Below are 19656 nucleotides of genomic sequence, written 5' to 3' on the forward strand. Positions count from 1 at the left end.
TGGAGATGGGGAGAAAATTTGGAATTCAAAATTTTGTGGAAATGAATGATGAAATCTAAAAATAAATAAATAAACATAAAAAAATTTAAAAGAAGCAAAACACAGAAAACTCCATATTTTGAACTAATTAGAATAAACTATTTTGCTATTGATTAGTAGGTACACAATTGAAATTCTTTAATTAATAAATACAGATTATATTTCACATAATTGTGCAAAAAGCACAAATGAGAATTGTGAAAGTATATTAAAAGTTTTCTTTTGAGTTTCTTTAGAAATTAAAAAAATTTTTTCTCTCTAAATCCCTTTCTAGACCCTTAGGAAAAACCCCTTGGAAGGTGAGTTAAGACAAAAGAATGGGCAGTGAGGATTCTTTAGGGAAATGAATTAAGGTTGACATGAAACCTTTAAACAAAGAGCTCTTTTCTTATTTACATCATTGCTTTCTCCAACCCTGATGTAATTAAATATCTTTTGTTATTGCTGTTGAGTCATTTCAGTCATGTCTGACTCTTTTTGATCCCATTTGGGATTTTCTTGGGAAAGATACTAGAATGGTTTGCCATTTCCTTCCCCAGATCATTTTATAAATAAGGAACTGAAAGTGGCTTGCCCCAGTTACACAGTTAGTAAGTGTTTTGGTGGTCTTTCTCCGTTGAGAAAAAATTAATAGATCATGAAAAAGAAGAAGTCCCTTTGATCAACCCTATGATTGAGGTCCAGGAGGAATAAGATAATGACTTGATTACTCAGTTCTGGAATGTTAACCCAAACTGCATTTTAAGATATCTTTTCCTTGTTCAAGGTTCCTATAAATTTTATTTGAAATCTTGGAACAGAGAGTCATGTCAGAGGACAGAGGGGTCTATACCAGTTTGGACATCTCTCCAAGTTATAAATGACTTGTTTTTATATTAATATTAAATATATAAAATTGTTCCTTACAAAAAAAAGAAAAGTAATATTTAAAAGGCTGTACTAAATTGGGTTGAGATTTGTTTAAGACTTTAGCAAGACCATTCAAGGAATTAAAAGTGATATTGAAACAGAGAAGTAAATTCACTAAACAGAAGTCCACTTGAGAGCTAACTGAGAGAAGGTTTATCCAGAAGACCAGATAGTTGCAAAGGACATCTGGGATTCAAAATGAAATGTGTTGATTAAATGGACATAGGACGGGAGTCATTTCCAAACCATAATCTTTTTTTAAGATCCTTAAAAAGTTTATTAAATTTTATTACCTTTTCTGCTACAAGGTTGAAACCTCATCTGTATAAAATAGCTTCAGCCAAGCAGTTTATTAGAATTAATTTGGTATTGTGCAGTATCTGACACCAGCCATCTAACCAATCTCAGTAAATTATTCCCATGGACAGAAAATGTATATTGTATTCGTAAAATGCATTTCAAATGTATTTTGAAGAAAACTGGTGATGGATGGAGTTGGCCATTATACCATTACTGATTTAAGGCTTTTTATGGATAAAATTCTAGCTCTGAAGTACATGGTTTTAGAATTCATTTTTGCTACATATGATGCAATGAATTCAGAACTAGACAGACGCTAATTTGAAATTACAAGGAAGAGGTTGTGCAAAAGGTGCAAATGCTAAAAAGCATTTTTATCCAGTCATTTCTGAGTAGTTAAGATTTTTTTCCCATGCGATGGTGTTGTTTCAGAAGTGTTAAAGTTGCTAATCTCCCATATACCCCTAATTTAGGATAAAACTATACTGGGCTGTATTCTTATGCCATTTAATTTGGGGGTCCAATGTTCAATCCTCAATATATTTTATGTATCTCTCATATGCAGCTTTACTCATCAGTTCATCAAGTTCTGAAGGATTGCTCAGAGTCATCTTGATCAGACAATCATCTTCACAACAAGATTTGTTGACAAGTCCTGGGTCTTCTGCGAGAGCTATGTTAATTTCAGTTACTTCTCCTGTTAGAGGAGAATAGAGTTCACTAGCAGCTTTCACACTTTCCAAAGCTCCAAACTCATCTTGTTTGTTCAGTTTTCTTCCAACTTCTGGAAGACAACAATAAACTACATCTTCCAATGCTTCCTGTGCAAAATCCCTGATTCCCACTGTTCCAATACCGTTTTCAATTGTTGTCCTTTCATGCTTGTCTGTGAATTTCCAAATCACAAGTCACAGGACGTAGGTGCAAAGGCCCGGGGTGGCCATGAAGAAGGGAGGGGAGCCTGAGCCAGGGCGGGCCCTCAGGCGCACGGGGGCTGCTGCGAGCGAGGCCAGGGACCCGGGGTTCTCAGCTCCGCCTGCCGCTCACAGGGACGTGGCCGAGACTCACGCTTCTGGTCGCTCCCAGCGCCATCTTCTCCCGGGGCCCCGAACTATAATCCCTTAGTGGAAAGATCCAACTTTTAGCATTCTTGGCTCAGAGGTTTTTTTCATAGGGAAATTGAGTTAGAGACTCCTTGTCATCTTAAGGCAATTTTTAGCATTCATTTTTATAAGATTTGAGTTCCAAACTTTTCTCCCTTCCGTCTTGTGTTTCAACAATGGTAGGCAATTTGATAGAGGTTATACATATGCTGTCATGTAAAACATATTTCCATATTAGTCACAGTTCCAAAAGAAGAAACAGATCAAAAGGAAATGAACCACAAAAAAAGAATAAAGAGGAAAAAATGTGCTTTGATCTGCATTTAGAGTCCATCAGTTCTTTATCTGGATGCAGATAGTATTGAATTTCATGAGTCCTTTGTACTTGTCTTGGATCATTTTGTTGCTGAGAAAATCTGAGTCATTCATAATTGATCACAACACAACACTGCTGATACTGTGTACAATGTTTTCCTGGTTCTGCTCATTTTACTTTATATCTGAAATCTATCTGTTCATCATTTCTTTATTGCACAATAATATTTCATTACATTCATATACCACAACTTATTCAGACATTCCCAAATTGATGGACACTCCCTCAGTGTCCAATTCTTTGCTGCTATGAAAAGGGCTGCTACAAATATTTTTACACATGTAGGTCCTTTACCCTTTATAACGATCTTTTTGGGTTACAGACCTAGTAGTGGTATTGTTGGATCAAAGGATATTCACAGTCTGGTTGCCCTTTGGGAATAGTTCCAAATTGCTCTCCAGAATGGTTGGATCAATTCACAATTCCACCAACAGTGCACTAGTGACCCAGTTTTCCCACGTCCTCATCAACATTTATCATTTTCCATTTCTGTCATATTAAACAATCTGATAGGTGTGAGGTAGTACCTCAGAGTTGTGTTCACATGCATTACTCTAATCAAAAATGATTTAGAGCACTTCTTCATATACTACAGACAGCTTTAATTTCTTCATCTAAAAAGTGACTATTCATACCCTTTGCTCATTTATCAATTGGGGAATGACTTGTATGATAAATTTGACTCAGTTCTACATATTTGAGAAATGAAGCCTTTATCAGAGACCCTTGCTGTAGAGATTATTTTTCCAGTTTCTGCTTTCCTTCTAATCTTGGTTGCACTGGTTTTGCTTGTACAAAAGCCTTTTGATTTAGTATAATTAAAATGATCTATTTTACATTTTGTAATGCTCTCTATCTCTTGGTTGGTCATGAATTATTCCCGTCCTCATAGATCTGACAAGATAGATTATTTCTTCTTCTAATTTGCTTATGATGTCACCTTTTATGTGAAAACATGCACCCATTTTGATTTTATCTTAGTATACAGTGTGGTATGTTGGTCTACAGCTAGTTTATGTACTATTGTCTTCCAGTTTTCCCAGTAGTTTTTGTCAAATAGTGAATTGTTATCCCATATGCTGGGGTCTTTGGGTTTATCAAAAACTTTTTACTATGGTCACTGACCACTAAGTCTTGTGTACCTAATCTATTCCACAGATCCACCACTCTATTTCTTAGTCAGTACAAGGTAGTTTTGATTCTTACCGCTTTATAATACAGTTTGAGATCTGGTATTTCTAGACCAACTTCCTTTGTATTTATTTTCATTAATTCCCTTGATATCCTCTTAAAATTTGTTCTTCCAGAAGAATTTTGTTGTTATTTTTTCTAACCCTATGAAATAATTTTTTTGGTAGTTTCATAGTTGTTGCACTGAAAAAGTAAATTAGTTTAAGCATAATTATCATTTTTATAATATTGACTCAGCATGAGCAATTGATATTTTCCAGTTGTTTAGATCTCACTTCATTTGTGTGAAAAACATATTGTAATTGTGTTTATATAGTTACAGAGTTTGTCTTGGCAGGTATACTTCCAAGTATCTTATATTGTTTACAGTTATTTTAATGGAATCTCTCTATCTCTTGTTGCTTGTCACTGTTGGTCATTTAAAAAATACTTATGGTTTATGTGGGTTTATCTTATATCCTGCAACTTGGCTAAAGTTGTTAACTATTACAAGTAGATTTTCACTTGATTCTCTAGGATTCACTAAGTAAATCATCTGCAAAAAATGATAGTTTTGTTTCCTTATTGTCCATTCTAATTCCTTTGATTTCTTTTTCTTCATTTATTGCTATAGCTATAATTTCTAGTACTAAATTGTTTAATTTGTTCTTTTCTGAGTTTAAGTGTTGCATGAACAATTTACTGAAATGTTGTTTCTCCACTTTGTTGATACAGGAATTACAAAAAATAAAATTATTAAAAACTCAATAAATCCAGAAAGAGTAAAGTTTTCAAGAGCAAATCTGGACCTATCTGACCCACACAGATTCTGGCATGTCACCATTGCAAGAAAGGCTTTGAAAGAAGAGGTGTTTATCGCTTCATGATTGAGAAAAAAATGAAAAGTATTGTGTGATGGAAGGCAGGAAAAAGCTGGACCACTATCTGTAAGCTTAAGAATTCAGTGACGGGGGGGGCGGAGCCAAGATGGCGGAGTAGAAACACACAAATATGCTAGCTCCGAACCCACAGCCCATGAAATATATGTAGAAAAGAGCTGCCAATAAATTCCAGAGCAGGAGAAGCCACAGAACAGCGGAGCAGATGAGATTTCTGTTCCAGAGAGCCTGAAAACCTCTCGCAAAAGGTTCTTCGTGCTGCGGTTGGGGAGCAGAGCCCAGCCCTGTGGTGGTCATCCAGCACCATGAGGAGCAGATCCAAGCAGGCTTCAGGGACAGAATCTCCAGCAGCCACACGGGTCCCTCCAGCCACAGGTGATAAGGGTCGATGAGAGGGTCTCTTCTGCAGGTCAAGAGGGGAGTGGGGAGCCCCCATGACTCAGGCCCCCTCAGGAGGCACCAGCAGAGGTGGGAGCAGACCAGGGCTCCCCAAGCAGGCAGGAGCCTGGATCCATTGTTGAAGGTCTCTGCATAAACCCCTGAGGGAACTGAGCTCGTGAGGCAGCCCTGCCCCCACCCGGGCAGCTGAACTTGATCTCACACTGAATAGCAGCCCTGCTCCCACCCAAAGCCCTAAGGCTGGGAAGCAGCATTTGAGTCTCAGACCCCAAGTCCTGGTTGGGAGGATCCAGAGGCGAGGTGGGTGTGAGGAGAATATTCAGAGGTCAAGTCACTGGTTGGGAAAATGCCCAGAAAAGGGAAAAAAACCAAGACTGTAGAGGGTTACTTTCTTGGTGAACAGGTTTCTTCTCACCTCCTTTCTGATGAGGAAGAGCGGTGTTCACCATCAGGGAAAGACACGGAAGTCAGGGCTTCTGTATCCCAGCCCACTCAATGGGATCAGACCATGGAAAAGCTCAAAAAGAGCTCAGAAAATTTTGAAAATTATGTTAGAGAGGTGGAGGAAAAACTGGGAAGAGCAATGAAAGACATGCAAGCAAAGTATGAACAGCAGGTCAGCACCCTGCTAAAGGAGACCCCAAAAAATGCTGAAGAAAATAACACCCTGAAAAATAGGCTAACTCAATTGGCAAAGGAGGTTCAAGAAGCCAATGAGGAGAAGAATGCTTTCAAAAGCAGAATTAGACAAATAGAAAAGGAGATTCAAAAGCTCACTGAAGAAAATGGTGCTTTCAAAATTAGAATGGAACAGATGGAGGCTAATGACTTTATGAGAAACCAAGAAATCACAAAACAAAACCAAAAGAATGAAAAAATGGAAGATAATCTGAAATATCTCATTGGAAAAACAACTGACCTGGAAAAGAGATGCAGGAGAAACAATTTAAAAATTATGGGCCTACCTGAAAGCCATGATCAAAAAAAGAGCCTAGACATCATCTTTCATGAAATTATCAAGGAAAACTGCCCTAATATTCTAGAATCAGAGGGCAAAATAAATATTGAAAGAATCCACCGATCACCTCCTGAAAAAGATCCAAAAAGAGAAACTCCTAGGAATATTGTGGCCAAAATCCAGAGTTCCCAGGTCAAGGAGAAAATATTGCAAGCAGCTAGAAAGAAACAATTCAAGTACTGTGGAAATACAATCAGGATAACACAAGATCTAGCAGCTTCTACATTAAGGGATTGAAGGGCATGGAATAGGATATTCCAGAAGTCAAAGGAACTAGGACTAAAACCAAGAATCACCTACCCAGCAAAACTGAGTATAATACTTCAGGGGAAAAATTGGTCTTTCAATGAAATAGAGGACTTTCAAGCATTCTTGATGAAAAGACCAGAGCTGAAAAGAAAATTTGACTTTCAAACACAAGAATGAAGAGAAGCATGAAAAGGTAAACAGCAAAGAGAAGTCATAAGGGACTTATAAAAGTTGAACTGTTTACATTCCTACATGGAAAGACAATATTAGTAACTCTTGAAACTATTCAGTATCTGGGTACTGGGTGGGATTACACACACACACATGCACATGCACACACACATAGAGACAGAGTGCACAGAGTGAATTGAAGAGGATGGGATCATATCTTTAAAAAAATGAAATCAAGCAGTGAGAGAGAAATACATGGGAGGAGAAGGGAGAAATGGAAGGGGGCAAATTATCTCTCATAAAAGAGGCAAGCAAAAGACTTTTTTAGTTTGGGGGAAAAGAGGGGAGGTGAGAGAAAAACATGAAGTTTACTCTCATCACATTCCACTAAAGGAAGGAATAAAATGCACACTCATTGAGGTATGAAAACCTATCTTACAATACAGGAAAGTGGAGGATAAGGGGATAAACAGGGTGGGGGGGGTGATGGAAGGGAGGGCATGGGGAGGTTGGTGCAATTTGAGGTCGACACTCATGGGGAGGGATAGGATCAAAAGAGAGAATAGAAGTAATTGGGGAGATGATAGGATGGAGGGAAATAGTTAGTCTTATACAACACGACTATTATGGAAGTCAGTTGCAAAACTACACAGATTTGGCCTATATTGAATTGCTTGCCTTCCAAAGGGAGGGGGTGGGGAGGGAGGGAGGAAGAGAAGTTGGAACTCAAAGTTTTAGGAACAACTGTCGAGTACTGTTCTTGCCGCTAGGAAATAAGAAATACAGGTAAAGGGGTACAGAAAGTTATTTGGCCCTACAGGACAGAGGAGAGGATGGAGACAAGGACAGAGAGGAATGATGGAGGAGAGAGCAGATTGGTGACAGGGGCAATTGGAATGCTCGGTGTTTTGGGGTGGGGGGAGGGGACAAGGAGGGAGAAAATTTGGAGCCCAAAATTCTGTGAAAATGAATGTTAAAAGTTAAATAAATTAATTAATTAAAAAAAAAAAAGAATTCAGTGACAACAAGAGCCAAGAAGCAACTTCTGACCACTCCAGTTATCCCCTATAGCTACAAGACAGTACAGGTAAAGAAAAGAATAAAAGGTAGGTCATTCCCTACTATAATATGTAGGGCCCACAGCCACCCTTGCAGGATATTTATAATCCCACTCCTAGGAGTAGCAGCAGCCTCAGCAGCATCCAACTATTTGACCTGAATGTCACCAATCTAACAGCACTCCACTCCACCTCTCCACCTGACATGTTTGGTGATGGAGGACAACATACTGAATGATTAGGACAGAGGCCTATATCCCCATTAGAAGACATAAGGGGGAAAAATATTGATTGCACCCAAAGCCTATTGACTCAGTCTTTGGAGTCAAGGAAGAGTAAAGTCTTCATAAGGAAATCTGAAACTATCTGACCCAGTGAGATTCAGATCTTTCATTAACGAGTGAAAGATTTGAAGGAGCTTGAAAGGATTCTAGATGTCTACAAGGTCTAAGAGAGGGTAAAAGGCAAGAAAGGATAAGAGGAATTTCATTCCCTGTTACCATAATCAAGTAGGCCAGCAAATCTTGCAGCATATGGATGATTGTACCCTCAACAGCAGCGGCCACAGTAGGATTGCCCAAATTGAGCAGGATGCCATGAGAACAGGCATTCCACCTTCCACTTATCTGTGTACAACATTTGCTGTTCCAGGACAGGATGGTCTGGTTTCACTAGGGTAGGGGATTTCTTCCGTCTCAGGGATGACAGGCAGGAAGCATGTGGACACTATTCCATTTGCAGCCTCAAAGCCCATGGATTCGTTAACTGAAGTCCAGGAAGAGGAAAGTCTGCAAGAGGAGACCTGGAGCCGTGAGGGGCAACCACGATCTGATGACTCAGCATCGGGTCTAAAAGCTCCAAAGAGGCGACGTTTGTCTTCCAACGATGCCAGCAGCCGTGACTCCTCTTTGACCTGTCTTGAAGCCCTCTGGGAATTCCTCTTCTGAGGAGGAGCAGCCAGGTGCTGGACGCCTCCTCCTTTCAGACCTGTGGCCATCAACGCATCCATCCATCTTTCGACACCCGCGCGCGCGCGCGCGCACACACACACACACACACACACACACACACACACACACACACACACACACACCGAGGCACACACGATACCGCGCACACACTCTCACTGAGACAGATCTCGTTTTAAAATCAGGAGGAAAAGGAGCAGTCGCTTGGATTCCGGGAACGGCCAGGATGAGGGAGTCTGAGTAGTTCTGAACCTGACCGCTGGACTCCAGTGGACTTGAGAGCTGAAGCGCCAGTTGCAGCTCAATCCACCCTGACTTCATGCTTTGTGCTAAAAGAAGAGGCGCCACCTTGACAGGAAAGCGTGCTCTCGCTCGGGAGGTCCCTCTTTCTCTCCTTAACGAGGCGGGGGCGGGCGCGGTTTCGGTTGGGTGGGGGAAGGCAGCTGTGAAGGGGCCGTGGGGCAGGGGGTCCAAGGTCCAAGTGGCTCGAGCAAGTTAAGCCGTGGAGGGGTGGGGTGGGGGGGAGGGAGGATCGGCCTATAAAAGCGGAGAGCCTGAGGTGAAGTCTCTTCAGTCTCCAGAGGAAAGGAGCGAAGTGGGCAAGCGACGTGCCACTGGCACAGCCGGGTCGGAGAATTTGGCCCCACACTCCAGCTGGCGTCCTTTGGCCCTGCTGGTTGTGCTGAGGCAGTTCCGAGGTTTGTTTGTTTGTTTGTTTGTTTGTTTGTTTGTTTGTTTGTTTGCCCCTTTCAGGCAATCGCCGCGACAGCGAGAGAAAGAGCTGCCCCAGCCCTGGGCGCTTCTTCAGCCAGCATCCCAGGGCGGGAGGTGCAGGCAGACGGCAGAGGCGTGTGTGCAAGGCATCGGCGGCGGGAGGCAAGTGCCTGGAGAGTGGGCGCGGGCGGCCGAAGCTTCCGGGGCTCCCCCGCAATCCCGGTGGCCCAGCTGTTGGGAGTTTGCGAGTGCAGAGGACGCAGTGGGAAAGGCGCGCCTTGCCCGGCAGCGAGCCTCGGGAGCCAGAGGGCAAGAAGTGCCGAGGCGGGATGAGCGACGTGCAAGGCGGTTCCTTCTACCCTGGCGAGCTGGCCGAGGGCGCAGGCGGAGCTGAAAGCCAGCCCGGAAGCAGCCTCCGTGGGGCAGCGGGCACGAGGTGCGCGCCAGGCGCCGCGTTGGCCCAGGGTGTCCCCTGCGCCAGCTGCCCTGGCGCTGTGGGCGCCGGCCAGGGCGCGGCTGCTCCCCCGGCCCGCTTCGGCCCTCAGCCCTCGCAGGCCACTCTGTCGCAGCCAAACACGCACAGCCACCCCTTGCTGGAGCCAGGGCTTCTTGCGCACAACCCCGCCACGACTCCCGCCGACAAACTCCAAGTCGTCCTCCGGAACCAGTCCCTCTGGCTCCAGTTTCATAAGCAGCAGAACGAAATGATCCTCACCAAGCAAGGCCGTGCCATGTTCCCCTTCCTGGCTTACCAAATCCGGGGCATGGACCCCAAGGCCCATTACCACGTCTTTGTCGACGTCGTACCCACGGATCAGCATCGCTGGCGTTATCACAAGGGCAAATGGGCTCAGTATCAAAGGGAAGACCACACCGCCACAGGCAACCACTTCTATATCCACCCAGACTCACCCAACACTGGGGCCCACTGGATGAAGAAAGAGATATCCTTTCAAAAACTCAAGCTGACCAACACCCACACGACTTCCAAGAATGCCAGCCAGGCCATCTTACTGAAGTCTCTCCACAAATACCAACCCAGGCTTCACATAGAACTGCTGAGGGACGCACAGCAGGAGGCCCTGCCAGCACCTGCTGCTGCTGCTGCTGCTGCTGCTGCTGCTGCTGCTGGCCCCTGTAGCCACATCTTCGTCTTCCCGGAAACGGAGTTCATCGCTGTGACCGCCTATCACAATGCTGAGATCATTCGCCTCAAAGTCCACCACAATCCCTTTGCCACGGCCTTTCGAAAAGGCTCCCAGCAGGGACCAAGCTCCCACCAGGATCCTCCTCTTGCAGCAGCCAGTGCCGAGCCCTCCCCCCAAGCAGCTTGTGTGGACTCAAGCTCTCCCCTGGGAGGAAAACACGTCCCTGCCCAAAACCAGGGCGAGAAGAACCCTTCTGGCTGCTCTCTGAGCCCTGCCCCACAAGCCACCTTGCAGAAGACTCCTGAATCCACCCTTAGCAGCAGCAGCAGCAGCAGCAGCAGCAGCAGCAGCAGCAGCAGCAGCAGCAGCAGCACAAGTAAGAACGTGCCCTTTGACTTGGATGTCATGGACCCAGGCTTTGTGCCCTCCACTTCCCCACCTGCCACGCCCGGTGAGCGAGGACAAGACGCGGTGGTGCCAGCAGGGCAGAGGCACACGTCCCTCGCAGTAGCCTCCCAAGGGAAAAGTAGGGACACTCCAAGCTCTCTGCCTCCAGGGCCCACGGACCCTGTGGCTGAAGCCCAGGAAGAGGAAAGTCTTCGAGAGACAATCCGGACCTACCTGAACCACTTGGAGTGGGATGTCTCAGCCGTGGATGAAAGACCTTGGGAGGAGAGATGTTGGCCTCCTCAGGGTTCAGTCGGGGATGAAATGTGTTCGGTGAGAGAATTCGGGGAACAACGATACGGCTGTCTTGCAGGTGTAGGATGCAGCAGCAGTAGCTGCGCTGAAGAAGCGTCTGAGGAGTGTGGCTCGCTAAGAGGGGTCCAAGAGGCTACTGGTGCAGAGGAAGGTAACGGCGACCTCATTCCGTGGTATGAAATTCAGGGTCCCCAGCCAGTTTTGCAGGATGTCTATGACTCCAGGCGCCCCAGCAGCAGCACCCTGCCTGGTGAGCGGGATGCCACGAGCCCGGGCCTATCATCTTTCACTTCTCTGCCTGCCATGTTTGCAGTCCCCGGACACGATCGTCTGGTCTCCCTGTGGGATGCGCCTACTTCCCTCTCAGGGATCACAGAGAGGAACCATGTGGACTCTCTCCAACCTGCAGCCCCAAAGCCTATGGACTCCGTGGCTGGAGACCAGGAAGAGGACAGTGTTCAAGAGACAATCTGGACCTACCTGAACCAGTTGGATTCGGATGTCTCAGCTGTGGATGAAAGACCTTGGAAAAGGAGATGTTTGCCTCCTCATGGTTCCGTCGGGGATGAGATGTCTTCCGTGAGGGAAGGTAGGGCAGAACGGTACTGCTGTCTGGCGGGTGGAGAATGCAGCAGCAATACGTGCCCTGAAGAAGCGTCTGAGCAGTCTGGCTCCCTAATAGGGGGAACAGAGGCTACTGGTGCAGAGGAGAGTAACAGAGACCTCATTCCCTGGTACGACATTCCGGGTCCCCAGCCATGCTGGCAGTCTGTCTATGGCTCCACCGTCACCAGCAGCAGCAGCAGCAGCAGCAGCAGCAGCAGCAGCAGCAGCAGCAGCAGCAGCAGCAGCAGCGCCAGTAGCATCCTGCGTGGTGAGCGGGATGCCATGAGCCCGGGCCCATCACCTTCCACTTCTGTGCCTGCTCTGTTGGCTGTTCCCGGACGTGATCGTCTGGTCTCCGTCTGGGAAGGGCCTTCTTCCCTCTCAGGGATCACAGACAGGAAGCATGTGGACTCTCTCCCAGCGGTAGCCCCAAAGCCTATGGACTCCGTCACCGAAGTCCAGGAAGAGGAAAGTCTGCAAGAGGAGATCTGGAGCCCTGAGGGGCAACCACGAACTGATGACTCAGCATTGGGTCCAAAAGCTCCAAAGAGGCGACGTTTGTCTTCCAACGATGCCAGCAGCCGTGACTCCTCTTTGACCTGTCTTGAAGCCCTCTGGGAATTCCTCTTCTGAGGAGGAGCAGCCAGGTGCTGGACGCCTCCTCCTTTCAGACCTGTGGCCATCAACGCATCCATCCATCTTTCGACATCCGCGCGCGCGCGCACACACACACACAATCACACACACACACACACACACACACACACACACACACACACACACACACACCGAGGCACACACGATACCGCGCACACACTCTCACTGAGACAGATCTCGTTTTAAAATCAGGAGGAAAAGGAGCAGTCGCTTGGATTCCGGGAACGGCCAGGATGAGGGAGTCTGAGTAGTTCTGAACCTGACCGCTGGACTCCAGTGGACTTGAGAGCTGAAGCGCCAGTTGCAGCTCAATCCACCCTGACTTCATGCTTTGTGCTAAAAGAAGAGGCGCCACCTTGACAGGAAAGCGTGCTCTCGCTCGGGAGGTCCCTCTTTCTCTCCTTAACGAGGCGGGGGCGGGCGCGGTTTCGGTTGGGTGGGGGAAGGCAGCTGTGAAGGGGCCGTGGGGCAGGGGGTCCAAGGTCCAAGTGGCTCGAGCAAGTTAAGCCGTGGAGGGGTGGGGTGGGGGGGAGGGAGGATCGGCCTATAAAAGCGGAGAGCCTGAGGTGAAGTCTCTTCAGTCTCCAGAGGAAAGGAGCGAAGTGGGCAAGCGACGTGCCACTGGCACAGCCGGGTCGGAGAATTTGGCCCCACACTCCAGCTGGCGTCCTTTGGCCCTGCTGGTTGTGCTGAGGCAGTTCCGAGGTTTGTTTGTTTGTTTGTTTGTTTGTTTGTTTGTTTGTTTGTTTGTTTGCCCCTTTCAGGCAATCGCCGCGACAGCGAGAGAAAGAGCTGCCCCAGCCCTGGGCGCTTCTTCAGCCAGCATCCCAGGGCGGGAGGTGCAGGCAGACGGCAGAGGCGTGTGTGCAAGGCATCGGCGGCGGGAGGCAAGTGCCTGGAGAGTGGGCGCGGGCGGCCGAAGCTTCCGGGGCTCCCCCGCAATCCCGGTGGCCCAGCTGTTGGGAGTTTGCGAGTGCAGAGGACGCAGTGGGAAAGGCGCGCCTTGCCCGGCAGCGAGCCTCGGGAGCCAGAGGGCAAGAAGTGCCGAGGCGGGATGAGCGACGTGCAAGGCGGTTCCTTCTACCCTGGCGAGCTGGCCGAGGGCGCAGGCGGAGCTGAAAGCCAGCCCGGAAGCAGCCTCCGTGGGGCAGCGGGCACGAGGTGCGCGCCAGGCGCCGCGTTGGCCCAGGGTGTCCCCTGCGCCAGCTGCCCTGGCGCTGTGGGCGCCGGCCAGGGCGCGGCTGCTCCCCCGGCCCGCTTCGGCCCTCAGCCCTCGCAGGCCACTCTGTCGCAGCCAAACACGCACAGCCACCCCTTGCTGGAGCCAGGGCTTCTTGCGCACAACCCCGCCACGACTCCCGCCGACAAACTCCAAGTCGTCCTCCGGAACCAGTCCCTCTGGCTCCAGTTTCATAAGCAGCAGAACGAAATGATCCTCACCAAGCAAGGCCGTGCCATGTTCCCCTTCCTGGCTTACCAAATCCGGGGCATGGACCCCAAGGCCCATTACCACGTCTTTGTCGACGTCGTACCCACGGATCAGCATCGCTGGCGTTATCACAAGGGCAAATGGGCTCAGTATCAAAGGGAAGACCACACCGCCACAGGCAACCACTTCTATATCCACCCAGACTCACCCAACACTGGGGCCCACTGGATGAAGAAAGAGATATCCTTTCAAAAACTCAAGCTGACCAACACCCACACGACTTCCAAGAATGCCAGCCAGGCCATCTTACTGAAGTCTCTCCACAAATACCAACCCAGGCTTCACATAGAACTGCTGAGGGACGCACAGCAGGAGGCCCTGCCAGCACCTGCTGCTGCTGCTGCTGCTGCTGCTGCTGCTGCTGCTGCTGCTGCTGCTGCTGCTGCTGGCCCCTGTAGCCACATCTTCGTCTTCCCGGAAACGGAGTTCATCGCTGTGACCGCCTATCACAATGCTGAGATCATTCGCCTCAAAGTCCACCACAATCCCTTTGCCACGGCCTTTCGAAAAGGCTCCCAGCAGGGACCAAGCTCCCACCAGGATCCTCCTCTTGCAGCAGCCAGTGCCGAGCCCTCCCCCCAAGCAGCTTGTGTGGACTCAAGCTCTCCCCTGGGAGGAAAACACGTCCCTGCCCAAAACCAGGGCGAGAAGAACCCTTCTGGCTGCTCTCTGAGCCCTGCCCCACAAGCCACCTTGCAGAAGACTCCTGAATCCACCCTTAGCAGCAGCAGCAGCAGCAGCAGCAGCAGCAGCAGCAGCAGCAGCAGCAGCAGCACAAGTAAGAACGTGCCCTTTGACTTGGATGTCATGGACCCAGGCTTTGTGCCCTCCACTTCCCCACCTGCCACGCCCGGTGAGCGAGGACAAGACGCGGTGGTGCCAGCAGGGCAGAGGCACACGTCCCTCGCAGTAGCCTCCCAAGGGAAAAGTAGGGACACTCCAAGCTCTCTGCCTCCAGGGCCCACGGACCCTGTGGCTGAAGCCCAGGAAGAGGAAAGTCTTCGAGAGACAATCCGGACCTACCTGAACCACTTGGAGTGGGATGTCTCAGCCGTGGATGAAAGACCTTGGGAGGAGAGATGTTGGCCTCCTCAGGGTTCAGTCGGGGATGAAATGTGTTCGGTGAGAGAATTCGGGGAACAACGATACGGCTGTCTTGCAGGTGTAGGATGCAGCAGCAGTAGCTGCGCTGAAGAAGCGTCTGAGGAGTGTGGCTCGCTAAGAGGGGTCCAAGAGGCTACTGGTGCAGAGGAAGGTAACGGCGACCTCATTCCGTGGTATGAAATTCAGGGTCCCCAGCCAGTTTTGCAGGATGTCTATGACTCCAGGCGCCCCAGCAGCAGCACCCTGCCTGGTGAGCGGGATGCCACGAGCCCGGGCCTATCATCTTTCACTTCTCTGCCTGCCATGTTTGCAGTCCCCGGACACGATCGTCTGGTCTCCCTGTGGGATGCGCCTACTTCCCTCTCAGGGATCACAGAGAGGAACCATGTGGACTCTCTCCAACCTGCAGCCCCAAAGCCTATGGACTCCGTGGCTGGAGACCAGGAAGAGGACAGTGTTCAAGAGACAATGTGGACCTACCTGAACCAGTTGGATTCGGATGTCTCAGCTGTGGATGAAAGACCTTGGAAAAGGAGATGTTTGCCTCCTCATGGTTCCGTCGGGGATGAGATGTCTTCCGTGAGGGAAGGTAGGGCAGAACGGTACTGCTGTCTGGCGGGTGGAGAATGCAGCAGCAATACGTGCCCTGAAGAAGCGTCTGAGCAGTCTGGCTCCCTAATAGGGGGAACAGAGGCTACTGGTGCAGAGGAGAGTAACAGAGACCTCATTCCCTGGTACGACATTCCGGGTCCCCAGCCATGCTGGCAGTCTGTCTATGGCTCCACCGTCACCAGCAGCAGCAGCAGCAGCAGCAGCAGCAGCAGCAGCAGCAGCAGCAGCAGCAGCGCCAGTAGCATCCTGCGTGGTGAGCGGGATGCCATGAGCCCGGGCCCATCACCTTCCACTTCTGTGCCTGCTCTGTTGGCTGTTCCCGGACGTGATCGTCTGGTCTCCGTCTGGGAAGGGCCTTCTTCCCTCTCAGGGATCACAGACAGGAAGCATGTGGACTCTCTCCCAGCGGTAGCCCCAAAGCCTATGGACTCCGTCACCGAAGTCCAGGAAGAGGAAAGTCTGCAAGAGGAGATCTGGAGCCCTGAGGGGCAACCACGAACTGATGACTCAGCATTGGGTCCAAAAGCTCCAAAGAGGCGACGTTTGTCTTCCAACGATGCCAGCAGCCGTGACTCCTCTTTGACCTGTCTTGAAGCCCTCTGGGAATTCCTCTTCTGAGGAGGAGCAGCCAGGTGCTGGACGCCTCCTCCTTTCAGACCTGTGGCCATCAACGCATCCATCCATCTTTCGACATCCGCGCGCGCGCGCACACACACACACAATCACACACACACACACACACACACACACACACACACACACACACACACACACACACACACACCGAGGCACACACGATACCGCGCACACACTCTCACTGAGACAGATCTCGTTTTAAAATCAGGAGGAAAAGGAGCAGTCGCTTGGATTCCGGGAACGGCCAGGATGAGGGAGTCTGAGTAGTTCTGAACCTGACCGCTGGACTCCAGTGGACTTGAGAGCTGAAGCGCCAGTTGCAGCTCAATCCACCCTGACTTCATGCTTTGTGCTAAAAGAAGAGGCGCCACCTTGACAGGAAAGCGTGCTCTCGCTCGGGAGGTCCCTCTTTCTCTCCTTAACGAGGCGGGGGCGGGCGCGGTTTCGGTTGGGTGGGGGAAGGCAGCTGTGAAGGGGCCGTGGGGCAGGGGGTCCAAGGTCCAAGTGGCTCGAGCAAGTTAAGCCGTGGAGGGGTGGGGTGGGGGGGAGGGAGGATCGGCCTATAAAAGCGGAGAGCCTGAGGTGAAGTCTCTTCAGTCTCCAGAGGAAAGGAGCGAAGTGGGCAAGCGACGTGCCACTGGCACAGCCGGGTCGGAGAATTTGGCCCCACACTCCAGCTGGCGTCCTTTGGCCCTGCTGGTTGTGCTGAGGCAGTTCCGAGGTTTGTTTGTTTGTTTGTTTGTTTGTTTGTTTGTTTGTTTGTTTGTTTGTTTGCCCCTTTCAGGCAATCGCCGCGACAGCGAGAGAAAGAGCTGCCCCAGCCCTGGGCGCTTCTTCAGCCAGCATCCCAGGGCGGGAGGTGCAGGCAGACGGCAGAGGCGTGTGTGCAAGGCATCGGCGGCGGGAGGCAAGTGCCTGGAGAGTGGGCGCGGGCGGCCGAAGCTTCCGGGGCTCCCCCGCAATCCCGGTGGCCCAGCTGTTGGGAGTTTGCGAGTGCAGAGGACGCAGTGGGAAAGGCGCGCCTTGCCCGGCAGCGAGCCTCGGGAGCCAGAGGGCAAGAAGTGCCGAGGCGGGATGAGCGACGTGCAAGGCGGTTCCTTCTACCCTGGCGAGCTGGCCGAGGGCGCAGGCGGAGCTGAAAGCCAGCCCGGAAGCAGCCTCCGTGGGGCAGCGGGCACGAGGTGCGCGCCAGGCGCCGCGTTGGCCCAGGGTGTCCCCTGCGCCAGCTGCCCTGGCGCTGTGGGCGCCGGCCAGGGCGCGGCTGCTCCCCCGGCCCGCTTCGGCCCTCAGCCCTCGCAGGCCACTCTGTCGCAGCCAAACACGCACAGCCACCCCTTGCTGGAGCCAGGGCTTCTTGCGCACAACCCCGCCACGACTCCCGCCGACAAACTCCAAGTCGTCCTCCGGAACCAGTCCCTCTGGCTCCAGTTTCATAAGCAGCAGAACGAAATGATCCTCACCAAGCAAGGCCGTGCCATGTTCCCCTTCCTGGCTTACCAAATCCGGGGCATGGACCCCAAGGCCCATTACCACGTCTTTGTCGACGTCGTACCCACGGATCAGCATCGCTGGCGTTATCACAAGGGCAAATGGGCTCAGTATCAAAGGGAAGACCACACCGCCACAGGCAACCACTTCTATATCCACCCAGACTCACCCAACACTGGGGCCCACTGGATGAAGAAAGAGATATCCTTTCAAAAACTCAAGCTGACCAACACCCACACGACTTCCAAGAATGCCAGCCAGGCCATCTTACTGAAGTCTCTCCACAAATACCAACCCAGGCTTCACATAGAACTGCTGAGGGACGCACAGCAGGAGGCCCTGCCAGCACCTGCTGCTGCTGCTGCTGCTGCTGCTGCTGCTGCTGCTGCTGCTGCTGCTGCTGGCCCCTGTAGCCACATCTTCGTCTTCCCGGAAACGGAGTTCATCGCTGTGACCGCCTATCACAATGCTGAGATCATTCGCCTCAAAGTCCACCACAATCCCTTTGCCACGGCCTTTCGAAAAGGCTCCCAGCAGGGACCAAGCTCCCACCAGGATCCTCCTCTTGCAGCAGCCAGTGCCGAGCCCTCCCCCCAAGCAGCTTGTGTGGACTCAAGCTCTCCCCTGGGAGGAAAACACGTCCCTGCCCAAAACCAGGGCGAGAAGAACCCTTCTGGCTGCTCTCTGAGCCCTGCCCCACAAGCCACCTTGCAGAAGACTCCTGAATCCACCCTTAGCAGCAGCAGCAGCAGCAGCAGCAGCAGCAGCAGCAGCAGCAGCAGCAGCAGCACAAGTAAGAACGTGCCCTTTGACTTGGATGTCATGGACCCAGGCTTTGTGCCCTCCACTTCCCCACCTGCCACGCCCGGTGAGCGAGGACAAGACGCGGTGGTGCCAGCAGGGCAGAGGCACACGTCCCTCGCAGTAGCCTCCCAAGGGAAAAGTAGGGACACTCCAAGCTCTCTGCCTCCAGGGCCCACGGACCCTGTGGCTGAAGCCCAGGAAGAGGAAAGTCTTCGAGAGACAATCCGGACCTACCTGAACCACTTGGAGTGGGATGTCTCAGCCGTGGATGAAAGACCTTGGGAGGAGAGATGTTGGCCTCCTCAGGGTTCAGTCGGGGATGAAATGTGTTCGGTGAGAGAATTCGGGGAACAACGATACGGCTGTCTTGCAGGTGTAGGATGCAGCAGCAGTAGCTGCGCTGAAGAAGCGTCTGAGGAGTGTGGCTCGCTAAGAGGGGTCCAAGAGGCTACTGGTGCAGAGGAAGGTAACGGCGACCTCATTCCGTGGTATGAAATTCAGGGTCCCCAGCCAGTTTTGCAGGATGTCTATGACTCCAGGCGCCCCAGCAGCAGCACCCTGCCTGGTGAGCGGGATGCCACGAGCCCGGGCCTATCATCTTTCACTTCTCTGCCTGCCATGTTTGCAGTCCCCGGACACGATCGTCTGGTCTCCCTGTGGGATGCGCCTACTTCCCTCTCAGGGATCACAGAGAGGAACCATGTGGACTCTCTCCAACCTGCAGCCCCAAAGCCTATGGACTCCGTGGCTGGAGACCAGGAAGAGGACAGTGTTCAAGAGACAATCTGGACCTACCTGAACCAGTTGGATTCGGATGTCTCAGCTGTGGATGAAAGACCTTGGAAAAGGAGATGTTTGCCTCCTCATGGTTCCGTCGGGGATGAGATGTCTTCCGTGAGGGAAGGTAGGGCAGAACGGTACTGCTGTCTGGCGGGTGGAGAATGCAGCAGCAATACGTGCCCTGAAGAAGCGTCTGAGCAGTCTGGCTCCCTAATAGGGGGAACAGAGGCTACTGGTGCAGAGGAGAGTAACAGAGA

General features: G+C 50.7%; 1 pseudogene; it reads right to left on the bottom strand.

Moving 5' to 3' along the window:
- Window positions 1-1775: 1775 nt before the first annotated feature.
- Window positions 1776-2340, bottom strand: LOC140525898 (glycine cleavage system H protein, mitochondrial-like; annotated as a pseudogene).
- Window positions 2341-19656: the final 17316 nt, after the last annotated feature.

Source organism: Notamacropus eugenii, chromosome 1, assembly GCF_028372415.1.
Source record: "Notamacropus eugenii isolate mMacEug1 chromosome 1, mMacEug1.pri_v2, whole genome shotgun sequence".
Taxonomy (NCBI): Eukaryota; Metazoa; Chordata; class Mammalia; order Diprotodontia; family Macropodidae; genus Notamacropus; species Notamacropus eugenii.